This window comes from Octodon degus, unplaced genomic scaffold (assembly GCF_000260255.1).
Source record: "Octodon degus isolate 3935 unplaced genomic scaffold, OctDeg1.0 scaffold00013, whole genome shotgun sequence".
NCBI classification, from domain to species: Eukaryota; Metazoa; Chordata; class Mammalia; order Rodentia; family Octodontidae; genus Octodon; species Octodon degus.
Genome location: NW_004524589.1, coordinates 21,598,161 through 21,611,609, shown reverse-complemented (window position 1 = coordinate 21,611,609; position 13,449 = coordinate 21,598,161).

Sequence of the window (13,449 nt, the reverse complement as noted above, 5' to 3'; positions counted from 1 at the left end):
TAACCACTAGGAAGACAATATGCAATATGTTAATTAGTGAAACTGTCCTGCCAATTTGATTTGAAACTGTCTCATTGATATTTGTCTGTCAATAAAATTATGGAAAAAATAAGTTGTGCTGAGTCTGGACCCACAAAAATGAGTAGGGCACTAAAGAGGGGGCACTCCGGGATTTGATTCAAACTTAACTGCTTGAAAATCAGGAAGATGGTGTTGATGTTGGGGCCTGTGGTGAGACATGGGAGCCAGAGATAATGAACTGAGGAGACAGAGAACATGAGAAAGAGGGCTAGTTCAGTGAATTGGAAGATGGATCTAGAAAAATTCCATAACATAGAAACTGAATTACGTATGTCTCCCAAAATTCATATGTTGAACTCTGATCCCAAATGTGAAAGTATGTGAAGGTGGGGCTAGGGTCAGTTACCTGGAACCCTCATGATGGGATTAATATGCTTAGGAAGAAGCAGGAGACTTGCTAAGGTTCTCTGCAAAGGGAGAGGGAAACAGAAGATAGACTTGCACACACCTGGAATCAGGCCCTCACAAGAAAAGGGACAGGCTGGCGCCTTTACCTCTGACTTCCCAGCCTCCAGAACTGTGAGACACCAGAGTTACTTTTTTATATCACCTCATCAGTAGAGCTGGTTCTAGCAGTTCACACTGACTAAAATCAGGGGAAGAGAGGGCATGAAGGAGTTGTGCCTACGACATGAGGGGTGGGGAAAATAAAAGTGTGAGAAGTAAGGGAGAGGTAGAATTGTCCATATAAAGAGAAAATGCCAACTACACAGAATTTAGTTATTAAATAAGTACATAAAGGCAGAAATGGTCAAACACCAGGTTCATTTGAAATGCTAATTTAATTGTGAGTTTTATGTTTGTTCTCCTGCCCAGATGCTGACACTGAAGACCTCAAATACCTCCATGGGGTAGGAAGTCTTGAGTAGTGGAATTCTCAGGTTTCTCCCACTGTCTAGCTAGGTTTCTAGCGTTTATGGTTCATAGGAAGACCTGCTTGGATAAGCCTATCTTGTGGACAGTTGAAATGTAATTACTTTGGCACCAGTTAAAAGCCTTCTGCAAACAAGTCAAGCAAAGGACAATAACCTCAAACTTCATCTTCATATCATGAAACACAATTCACTTATTTTAAAACTGAGTTAGTTATAGTGACATGGCTTGATTGATGTCCATTAACAATAGAAACCAAATAACATGCCAGCCCCACCTGCAGGGTGTGCTGAAATGGCGATTGAGACTGGGAATGGTGGCATGTGCCTGTAATCCCAGCACTGAGGAGGCTGAAAACAGGAGAATGACTGTGATCTACATAATGAGATCCTGTAGACCCTGTACTAAATATGGGGGGTGGGGGGATAAAGAAAAAGAAAAATGAAGTATAACTAACATGAAGCCTGTTTTTATGTACAAAAAAATTGTAAAAGTCCCTGTCCATGTCTACCTATCCATATATAAATGATTCCATAAGCTTTCAGAAAACGTAGATCAACATACAATAAATATTCACAAGGTAACGGAGTGGGAAGTGGTGTGGGTGGAAGTAAGACAGATAGTGGTGGAATCAAAACAGTAGGAATGATCAAACTGGTTTTTTTTGTAGTTAGTACAAGATCTACAGGATGTCACTGAGAAGATCAGACTCCTAGTGATTCTCCTGTTTTCAGCCTCCCTAGTATCTGAACTACAAGTGCATGCCACCAAGCCCAGTCTCAATAGCTGTATCAGGGTGCCTTTGGGGTGGGGCTGGCACTGCAAGCTGGGGATCTAACCCCAGCTCCTGCGCTCTGCCTAAGCAGACTCCTTAGTCTGCTGAGCTATCTGGCCAACTTGATCATACTTTATAAATAAAAAAGTGCAATAATTACATAGGAATGTGTGTGAAGTTTACATGTAAGTGCACTGAACTATATTTTCAAGGGCTAAATATGGGTACATGTGAAATTAGTGAGAAGTGATACTGAGTATCAAACGAGACTAAGTTGCAACAAAACCTGGATTCTCTTTTGCTGTATTATCCCACCAGACTCTTTTTTCTTGTGCTCGAAGTATAATCTTTTGAAGCTGAGCTCCCTGAATACGTCAACTTTTTCATATGCCTGGGAATGCTCCTTTGCCACCATAGGATTAGCATGCATTATTAGTGTGCTACTATAAGATTAGCACCTGTTGGTTGTATCAAACTCCTTATAGCACAATAGAGTCTCTGGCTGCTCCTTGGCTCCATCTTCTGACTGCCTGACTGTGTACTCCACCTCAGTAGAGCTCTTCTGGGACCTGCTGCCACAGTTCTCAAGTGTCTGTGATGATCACTCGGCGTGTTCATGCCCCATCTGGCTCCCAGGTTCCCTGGCTGTACTTTCTTCTCGGGATCACAGTGAGTTCCAGAGCTGAGACTCCCGATAGCCCTGTGTTCCAGTGCAGCTCATTGCAGCACAATCCCCCGCCCCCGCCCCCTTGTCTTCTCAGGAAGTGCTGACTGGGTGGAATGAAGATCCTGCACCATCAGCACCTCCAGTTTCTGCAGATGCTGTGAGTGAGATCCCTGTGAATGTGGTAAATGCTCAATAAACCATTGCATAGGGGAGATTGCTAAATTCTTGGGATCATACCAGCTTCATTTGGCTCCTCCAAGCCCCAGGTGGCCTCTTGCAGAGGCTTTGTGGCCTCCAGAGTGGCCTCCATGTCCACTTATGACAGGCTGTTGTCTTAATCTGGCTACTTTCAGCTGTTATCCACTTTCTTCCATCACCCAAAAGCTGGAATAACTTTAGTTGGGTGAACTTCCCCACTTGAATTTGAAAGATTTCCTCCCAAAGATGTTACATGAATTTGTATTCTTAGCTGTGCTTCTGTGATTGTGAACTGCCTTCATCAATCAATTCTTTTCCCTAGCATTTGTCAGCAAAATAGCTAGAGGCATCATGCTGCATTAATGAGAATTCCTCTGGGTCTCTGCTGCCATTGCCAAGCTGTGGCCAATCTATGGAAAGGATGACTGCAGCAGACTTAGGACAGTAGAAATGACAAGTCCCTCCTGGTGGACAAAGTGGACCTCGTGCTCTGCTCCTCTGGGGATATCATCTGCATTATCCCTGAGCTCAGGTGCTGTATCATACCCTTTCCTCCACCACTACATAGGTAAAATTTTCTCATTCTCAAGACTCAGCTGAGCGCTTTCTTCTCACTAAGCGATTTGGTCATGGGTTCATGTATGAGCTATTTCTTGCATGTTCAGTGTACTTTTAGGTATTACACTAACAAGCCCTCCCTGATTCCTCTCCAAATAAAAGTAATGTTCCCCTCAACCTTTTTTCTGTAATTCTGTGGAACATAAATGCTCTCTGGCATGTATCACTGTCCAATTTATGTCTCAATATCTTGGTACTCCCAGTACTAGAGTTCACCTCTGAGTGAACTCTAAGAGAGCGGGAGTAGGAGTTCTTTCCTCTCCAATGTGTCACTGCACCTACCCATTTTTAACAGTGATAAAAATGTGTTTATTGAGTCATTTTTCTGCTGAAATGAGATTCTGAGCTACCATCTTTAGAAGGGTCTTGACGTTTGCACAGACAGTAGCTATGTGCTCACAACAGTGTGCAAAGTTCCCTTCCAGTGATGCGATTGGAGTGCTCTTCAATATCTTTATTCAATTTTAGCTGTGATTAGAAAGAACCCCTCCTCCTTTCTTATGAAGCAGAAGTTTCAGCTCCTGCTGTGTATTTCTAGTCCTAGTAGCATAATCAACGTTGTGTTTGTACAATCTGTTGGTATTCTAAAAATGAGAACAATGACCTTTGTGTTAATTAGTTGATATGGGAGCCTGCTGGGACTAGAGGAATAAGATTTAATACAATTTGAGATTATGTATTCCAGTCATAACTGTAGACATAATAGCTAATGTTACTGATGAACTCAAATAAACTTGTATCCATTCTGATGGCTTCTTAATCCGTGTTTTCTTGCTGACACTGACTTAGGCTTACTTAGTAATATAATGCATGTACTAAAGAGTGGCCTTGAACTCCAGAAACAGAAAAATACTTTATCGTACTTTTTAGATGAACAAATGACACTATTGCTTTAAATTTAGAAGTACATCAACTCAAAATGGGTGCAAAAATTAAATTAAAGGCACTACATATGGGGGCCGGTGAGATAGCTCAGTGGTCTAAAGTGCCTGCTTAGGCAAGCTTAGGCAGGTACAGGGGATTGAGATTCAATCCCAGGGTGCCAGCCCCACCCGCAGGTCAGGCTGAGCCAGGCACAACACACACAAAAAAACAAACAAACAAAAAAATAAAGAAAAGGAAAGGAAAGAAAAAAAACCCCACTGAATACGGAATTTTAAAATAAAATCTCCATGGTTTTCAAAATAAATGGAATCCATGTTTTCCCACCTTATTTCAGACAGTGCTATTATTGCAGGCAGCAGAGTTAGATAAAAATATTATAGGCAGTCAGATAGGGCCCGGCCCTTGAAGGAGACAGCACACAAGATGAGATGCCTTACAACTGTGGGAGGGGCGGATGCTCCTGCTGTGAGCCAGACCTAAAGACCTAAAGGTCAAACAAATGCTAAACGAGTAGCACCTGGGATTGATATTCTAACTAGGTATCAACACCTGAAAAGACCCAAGTGAGTAACTAGCCCAACCCCCAACAGAGAGAGACCCTATCCCGCATTCCAATCCCTAACAGGAAAAGACCCTGTCCCATATGTAATCCCATTGGTTGACCATAGTTTTGTCCCACCTCCTGCCCACCTAAGCGAGTTCCCATTCTCTCTACCTTAGCCTCACATGGTTTTACACTATAAAAGTCCCTGGAGGAGACAGCTTCCCGGGGGGAACTACCCGCTCAGGGCCCCTCCTGTCCCTCTCTTGGACAGGAGCTTTCTTTCTCTCAATAAATATATTCTGCTCATAACCTCCGTTTGTTCCTAAAATTCATTCTTCGGTTTTAGAAAACACGAACTCATGCAGGTCAGGTCCAGAGATCGTTTTTTCTCTATGTCATTTGGAGGTTCCCTATATGGTTTGGAGCTCACCCACCTGAGACCAGTTTTTCTCCCTGTATCACTATGTATTTTGAAAAAATAAACATATAGTATAAGAACAGAGAAACATAGGCAGAAATATGTAGCACTACTGTAGGTGGAGTGTCTGGGAAGATAAAATGAAAGTAGAATGATTATGGTATTTACTACCTTTTCAGGCTGTCTGCTCTACACTCACCTGTACTTCAATTAGTGGTATCTGGTTTCTCTGGATCTGCCTGTCCCAGGCAACAGGGGCTCACTCTTATCAGGGTTCTTGACCTAGACTCCAGTGAGTTTCCAGCTCATCAAAATGCCTCTGGGAATTGTAGGAAGATTTTCTGGAGTGTATATGGACATTTATTTCAAGAATTGAAAAATTGTTTGAGAAGCAGTAATCTAGATGGTGAGCTATTTGTTTTCCATCTTCTTGTGAAAACAAGGAAAGTGACAAGGGATCATCAATGCCTCCTCCCTGGAGACACCCATGAAGATAAGTGAATATGAGTGTCCCTAGCAGGCCAGTGTCCTGGAGCAGCTGACAGGTGCCAAAGGAGGACCACAGCCCATGAGCCTGGCTTTCAGGGGCACAATTAAGGAGGCCCCTGATGTAGTCAAGCCTTATGTCCTGGGAAACTTTTGGTCTCCAGGCATATGCTACTACTCATTCTTGTTGTTACATCCTTTGATGTAGCCAGGGAGCTGGACTCTATGGCTGCGGTCTCAGCTGTGGCAGAACTTCTGCTCTAAGTTGTTCCTGTTGAGATGAACTTTGAAAGTGTAAGGAAGCCTGTCTAATGAAGCAGAAAAATGCCGGCTTCTGTGCTTTTCTCCAAAGTTCATCACTTCTCTAAGAGTAAATAGGCTTTTAAAATCAAAAGCAAATGTGCAGATATCACCTGAGTTATTTTTCACCTCAGATCTACTTTGGTTGGTCACTTTCTTCATTGGCTGTGCTGTGTATCTAAGTTTTCTTTGGCTTATGGGGAAGCTACATCCTACTCGTTTTGCTCCCAGAGGCACAGGCCCTAGTGTCATCACCATGGATGCTGTTGAATATTTATTCATTTGTTTGACTAGTTTGCTTATTTATAGTGTACTGTGATTTAGCTCTGAAGAATTTATGATGCTCAGGGGATCGGTGTGATATGATCCTGACTTGCTAGCATCTATGTGTTCATGTGCATAAGATGGGAAGGGATTAAGGAAAGCCACTGGGCTTCTGAGAAGTGGGAAGATCAGCAGTCCAGCAACCTGGATGGCTCCACTTGCAGCTATGTATCTCTGCTACTAATCTCTTGAATGTTCCTTTATTTTGTGCTCTGCCTAACATTGAAGTTGCAAGTCCCTTCTTCTTAAAAATGTGTAACTGTGTAGATGGAAGAATGTTAAAGATCAAATCATTCTTGGTTAGAGGACAGTTCGTGTGTCTCCCAACTTGTGGCCAATGTCTGGTGCATGGGTTACTGAACTGAGAATATAGAGAAAGACATGATTTTTGAGATGCAGACAAATATTGTGGTAGAGCAGATATTGAGAGGTGGGATGGTAAAGTCCATCTGCCGGGCAGTGTTTATCTGGACATCCAGGGAGAGCATCCAGGGGTTGGGAACTGAATGAATAAAGAAGTATAAGAAGCAAGGAGACAAACCCTGATCATCTGGAATTTTACCTCAGGCCGGCACTACTGTATGACTTCTAAGGGAATCATCCTTTGCTCTGTCCCTCTTCATCTCCTCCTCCTCCCAGCCTTATCTTCCCTTGTTCTTTCTACTCTTCATTTTCTCACCAGGCCCACATTCTGAACCACTCGATATGTCTTAGATTTCAGAGGAGGACTATTGATACTATAATCCTGCTACACTATTGATTAAATAAAATCTTTAAAGCATTAGCAGTGGAGAGAGAACTACAGAATGCCAGCTCCTTCAATGGACAAATAAGGGACATGAATTTTCAAGAAGGAAAGTCATCCAATTAGCACAAGGTCACTCTGGGCTTATAATATAGGTTTTCTGACTCCCAATTAAGTATTCTGCCTGCTCTACAACAGAATTTCTTAAGCAAAGAACTAGATACCACAAATCATGATATTTGACTCATGAAAAAAAAACATGTAGCTTCCTGGTTTGTGCCAATATTGTACTAAAGTTGGGCAGTTAAAGCAGGCAGGAATTTAACTATAAAAATACTACATAGTATTTTGTTCACATTCCTTAAAACTATTGACTTTGTCATAATTTTCCCATGTCACAGTGGTAAAGATAAATAGAACATAAGAACATTTCACGTATGACTCAAAATGCAATTTGAGTCTGGATGATCTGGGTTTATGTTCTTATTTGAATTTTCCTGTTTTTCCTTCTACTTAAATTTCGAGACAGAATGATCACAGTTGTACAAGTGAAAATGTTAAAGGGAAGAGAGGAGGGCAAAATCTAAAAGCTTGTCATCAATTTTGATTTCTGGAAATCATATAGGTTAGCTTAACTATTTCATCTTCCTATCCTCAAAGAGTTTTTTAGGCAAAAGGATGTCTGTGTGTGCAATGACTGAGGGTGGGGTGAGCTGTTTAAATATGGGACAAATGTTTCATAGGTTGCAACAGCCCTGAGAATATAAAGCACAGCAGCTAATATTATTAATATTCACAATGTTTATTTGGCTTCATTCCCATTTGTAGTACATTCTCTATGCAACTACAAATTCTCTCAAACACTGCCAGGAGGGGATGGGAAATTATTTGGTTAGCTAGAATTTCAGATGAGCCCCTGCCAAATCCTTCTGGCTCATAGTCATGCTTGCTTCATTTCCTCCTGTTATCTCCTCTTAATGTAATGATGCCTCTGATAGCAAAGTTTAACAGCTGTTCAGACAATGCCTACAGGAAAGGGTGGAGCCCAGCCTGTTAGAGTTTGTGGTCATGGCATTCATATCTATGGGGACGGCTGATGCCTAGCCTCCTCCAGCATTATGGTCTGTGGGATAGAAGTCTTCTCTGTTTTCACACTTGAGAGGCCAGGGTGAGAGTTAAGGTTAAGCTGGTCACAGCTAGTAAGTTGCATGGCGGCATTTGAAGCAGTCAGTTCAACTGTGTCTTCCTGATGTGACATTGCGTATCTGAGCAGAAGAGACAACTGGACACCAACAACAGTATGAGTCTAGTGTTTCTGCTGGAAGACTGGTTCTCTGGAGGAAGACTGCTGATTCTAGGGAGCTAGAGTGCTGTGAGTCTGTGGCTTAAGTTGCATGACATTTTTTGACTGAGCAAAGCAATAAAAACAGAATTGTCCTCCATAAAAATAAGTGAGGTTATCCTTCATAATACATAGGCTTTATGGGGCAAGAAGAGATGACTCAGCTGCAGTCATATGGATTGGCAGATAGTGCCTTTTGGTTTCAGTAGGTGCATCTTTATTTTAAGTGGAAGGAAACCATTGGAAGACTAACCACATGAGAATCTTCCAGTTCCATTTTGGTAGATCCTTGACTGAATGAAACACTGGAGAAGCGTCACCAGGGACAAGAGTATTCTGTAGCTGGACAATAGTGTGCACATGAAAATCCTATGGTATGATACATGTGTTCTTCTGTTCTTTATTTTCCTAACTCATAAAGTTTGACATTCCAGGAATGTGTAATGCACTGTGATCTACACACAAAATCCAGGAAACAAATGTTCAGCGAATTTTGAATTTTTTTTCACAATCTGATAGGTATGTGGCATCTCTGCTCTTTATTGTGAAGCAAGATAGCCATAAAAATAAATCCTCAAGGTATAAATTTCATTTGATGCATTACATTTTCAAAACGTATCTTCAGATCCTGTTTAGAGCCCAAAAGACATCTTCTACCCACCAGCTGCTACTCTGTTCTGCTCCAGCAGTAGTTTTAATCCGTCGTCATCACTCCTCTGCCCTAGCATGCTCCTCTCCCAGGTGTGCCCAGAAGCTCAATCTAACCTGCCTGTCCCTGGCCAGGCCTCTGGCCAGCAGCAACAGCAGCAGCAGTAGGGGAGGCATCTGCTTACATCCTGACAAGTTTCTTTTCAAATGCAGCTATTAAGTCTATAAAAAGAAGTGGGAGTTGAAGCAGAGGGAAGCAAGGACAGGCACAGGCTTTCACTGAAAGAAAGAATGCCAGTGATTTGCAATGGATGGCCATGTGGTGGAATCTTGAAACCAGCTATTACCTGCCATGGGTTAGAAAGTGGGACTTGCGACAGAGCTGGTGGATTCTTCATGGGTGGACACCTAGGGCAACCTGGCAGAAGGCAAAAGAATGAAAACCAATAATTTTGGCCCTCTCCAGAAATCTGTTGTTTCTATCACAAGCTGCTATGATGTTCTAGCTTATTTCAAGAATGCCATAGTGGTCATATTCAAGCATCTCAATGAAAATATTATTTTGGTAATGAAGTTTATAGCTATAATAAGATCCAGTAAAAACTGCTCCTTTAAGTAAAGAAAATAAAAAGTTAACATTCATTCTAAAATTAGATTAAAATAAAGCTTTGAAAGACACCTCTTTGTGTCAACCTTTTTTGTGTACTTGAATGAATTTGGGTTTTAGAGTTGGCTGACCTGAGTTTATATTGGTTATATGCATTTGAAAAAGCAATTTACCTTCTCAGATTTATTTTCCTCATCCAGAAAATAGGTCCATAGTCATAGAATGGGTACAAATTAAATGAGATTAGTAGTTTACTCAGCAATATGCCTAGGGTCTTGTGGGATATTAATAAATCCCTACTTTTCTCTTTGTCTTTTAATGTCTAAGAAATCCATTGGTTCAGTGTACATCACCTAACATTTTCTCCAGTTTTCCTATGAAGAAAACTTTAAGATACGATCCAGAACTACACAAAATTAGAAACTTCAGGTCAAAAAGAGAAAGCAGTAGTTTGCAATTCAGAATATTTTGCAGAACAAGAAACTAGAGCAAGAAATCTTGGTTTTGCTCCTTGCAAGCTACAGGAACTGTGGGTATGTTACTTAACACCTTAACGCCTCAGTTTTCTGATCTGAATCAAGGAGATAATAGTATTTCTGTTGTAAGCATCTCCTGAAGATATCCTTCCTGTGCATATACATTAAACTTGAGGTTGAGTTTTCCACAAAGACGAATAAAACACATTTGCAGCCCTCAAAAGTGCTTGCAGCTAAGGGGATTACTTACTCATGTCTGCACATTTTAACTACGTATATTGACAGTGGGGCTGATTTCTAAATTCCTTCTCAGAAACAGTGCAATGCAACAGTCATCGGTACAGACTTACTGTCTTCAGTCCAGGGTCTTCTATTTCCTACCTTTGTGAACTCAGGAAAGTTATTTAGTCTAATTGTGGCAATGAGGAAAGTAGGGAAATTGTGAAGGTTAAACAAAATAATGAGTGTAAATACAAAAAGCACGGTAAGCAGTCCATGAAAAGTTAGTTCTAACTCTGGCCACAGGGTCTCCCCTGTGCTTAAGGCAGAAGGGGCAGAGTTGAGAGGTTCTTGAGCCACCTGTGTCTCTTCTCTTATTGGTAATTTATGTAGAAAGACCTAATCTTCTCTCTGAGGAGTGGAATTGTCTGGGCCTTAGTAGGTACGTGTATAGTTTTGAAAGTTCAGTGTCAGTGTCTGAGCACTTTTTCTTGAAAGAGCAGATTGATGGATGTGCGTTTTTTCTCTCTCTTTTTCATTACAGCTACCTTGAATATTTTCCTTGTCACTAAGAACTTTCCATTTGCTATAAGAAAGTTTATATAAATTGCTAAGAAAAGTGCAATCTTCTAATGCTACAAGGAAACTACAAGATTATAATGAGCCTCAGGGAAAAATCATCATGTACAGAGAATCAATTAGGAAAAAAAATGTTCAGGGTCTCATTTTTAAGGTTTTTAACAAGAAAAATCTGTTCTCAGAGTAAAGAATTATTTTCCCAGATAATTTGTTCAACTCCTGATTCCTACTCTGACTCAGGCCACAGCTGCATTCATTTTATTTCATTTTCTTTTAAAGTGGAGATAAATTAGGAGGAAATGCTGCACATATTCACCATCGTGAGTCCAGTAGGTTTTTAACACATTACCCCATTTGTTTTCTCTAAGCTCTGAGGGGCAATTGACAAATGTAATTCCACTAATGGTACAAATGAGAATACCACAGAATGACACAAGGAAGTATAAAAGAGTGAGAGTGCATGGAGGTGGGTAACTAAACAGAGAAGAAAACTGTTTGGAAATTGTCAGGTCCAAGTGCATCACACGAGGAGTGAATGTAGTGTAATAAAATAATGTCTTCTGAGAGACACTGCCTGTAGTCATGCAACTTTTATTTGGTTATGATTATTCTATTGGATTATTTTTTATTGATGTTGACATCTCATTGTATCTGATTTGTAAATTGAGCTTAGTAGAGATATGTTTATATATAGAAAAAAGCACAGGTAATTACAGGTAGAAGAAGTATATTATATACAGGAGTTGGCTTCAGGAATCCACGGGGGTCTTGGAATGTATCCACTGTGGAAAAGTGGGGACTACTGGAGTTGGGTTTGCAAAAGAGTGATATTCATGATATTAAAAGACACTGTTACCAGTTGGCTTAGGAGATGATAATTTTATAAAGGATCAGATAGTTAAGAATGGCAGATGTGCCTTCAATGGTTTAATAGACCAGATGAGCAAATTACTTGGGTATCAAAATAAAGCCCTCAAGAAGAGTGAGGGTGACATTGGGACAGAAGTAAGAAACATCTACTTACATAGAGTGGATTCACAAATCATGGAAGGAAGCCATTGCCCTAAATTGTCCTCAGTCCTGTTTATTCATCAAGTAGCAAGAGGGTTGAAACAGGAAATGGAATACATGTATTTCACAGCACCACAGTGTTCAGTGTGAACCACCCATAAGACAGTGTTACACTACTGCTGAGAGGATGTGTGAATGGAGGGAGGGGAAAAGTATGCTTCTAACAGGTAAGTGAAATGGACAGCCAAAGTGACTTTCAGAGCAATTGCAGTATGGCTGGGAGCATGCAGAAGACAGAGCAGATCTGAAAAGAGCTAAAGCCTAGATCATTCACTTTCTAGCGGTGTGCTATTTTGGGTTGTATGAAGCTTCATGGTAATGCATGAAAGTTCTTTGGCATTGGACTTGCAACAAATGGTATGTATTATCTTAGTCTACTTAATTTTATTTTTTTTTCCAAAACCACATTTATAATCAGTCACCCTAAATTTTACCAATCAAATTCTAATGTTTTGGAGATGATACTAATTAACTGATTTTTTCCATTTAGTTAATATGCATTTGATATCTACAGCAGAAAAAAACATGATTTGATATCTTCTATTTAAAATGCATTAGAGACCCAGTCCTAGACCAGGTCCAGTGAGTGTGTGGGAGAGCTTCCAGCTACCCTGCACAGGCAGGACGAACTCCGGGTCCCATCCCAGGTGCAGCGTGGGTGAGACCATCTTCCACCCACTGGGATGCCACCACCACTGCACAGCACCTCCCTCACCCTGCCCACCGAGTGGGAAATTCTGCCATGTTCCAGGAACACCCAGACCCAGTCCTAGCCCAGACAGTGTTGGGGAGAGCTGCCTCTCAACCCTACTCCACCTTGCCCCTCCAGGCTCAGCTCAGGCCTGGTATAGAGGCCTGGGGTGTAACCCTGCAGCGGCAATCCCTACAGAGAGGGTAGAGGATAGAACCACCCAGCTAGTCCAGGAGTAGAACATCTTGCCACAGGGGCACAACAGGTTCACCCTCAAGGGCAGCAGCAGGAAGGAGCTGAGCACAGCAGCCAGATTCAAGACAGGCACAGCTGGATAAATCCACACTTTGTAGATCTGCACCTGAACTTCAGTACATGCTAAGGTTATAACTACAGCGAAGACCTACAACAAAGGTCAGAGGACAGTGCTACACAAAATGATGAGAAGGAACAAAATGCAACCTCAGAACCCAACCCCACACATAACAAGTGCAGAGGACACTAACACAGAATAAATTGGGAATCACACACCTGAAAGCAATGAATCAATGGCTTTGGAAATAAAGAAACAGCTGCAGAAAGGTACAGAGGAACTCAGATTGGAAATAAAAGAAATCCCTGAATTAATAATATCTACACTAAAGAATCAAATGCAGAAACAGATGGAGGAAACCCAGTGCCCACCCAGAACAAGGGCAGAGGACAATAGCTCAGCTCAAATGCATGAATTAATAGCGTCGATAGTAAATAAGCAACAGCAGAAAGATATAGAGGAAATCAGAGCGCAACTCTTTTCTGAAATATAAAAAGAACTCTCAGAACTCATAGCATCTGAAGTAAAGAAGCAACTACAGAAACATAGGGAGGAAACCCAAGCTGAAATAAACACTGCAGTAAAAGAA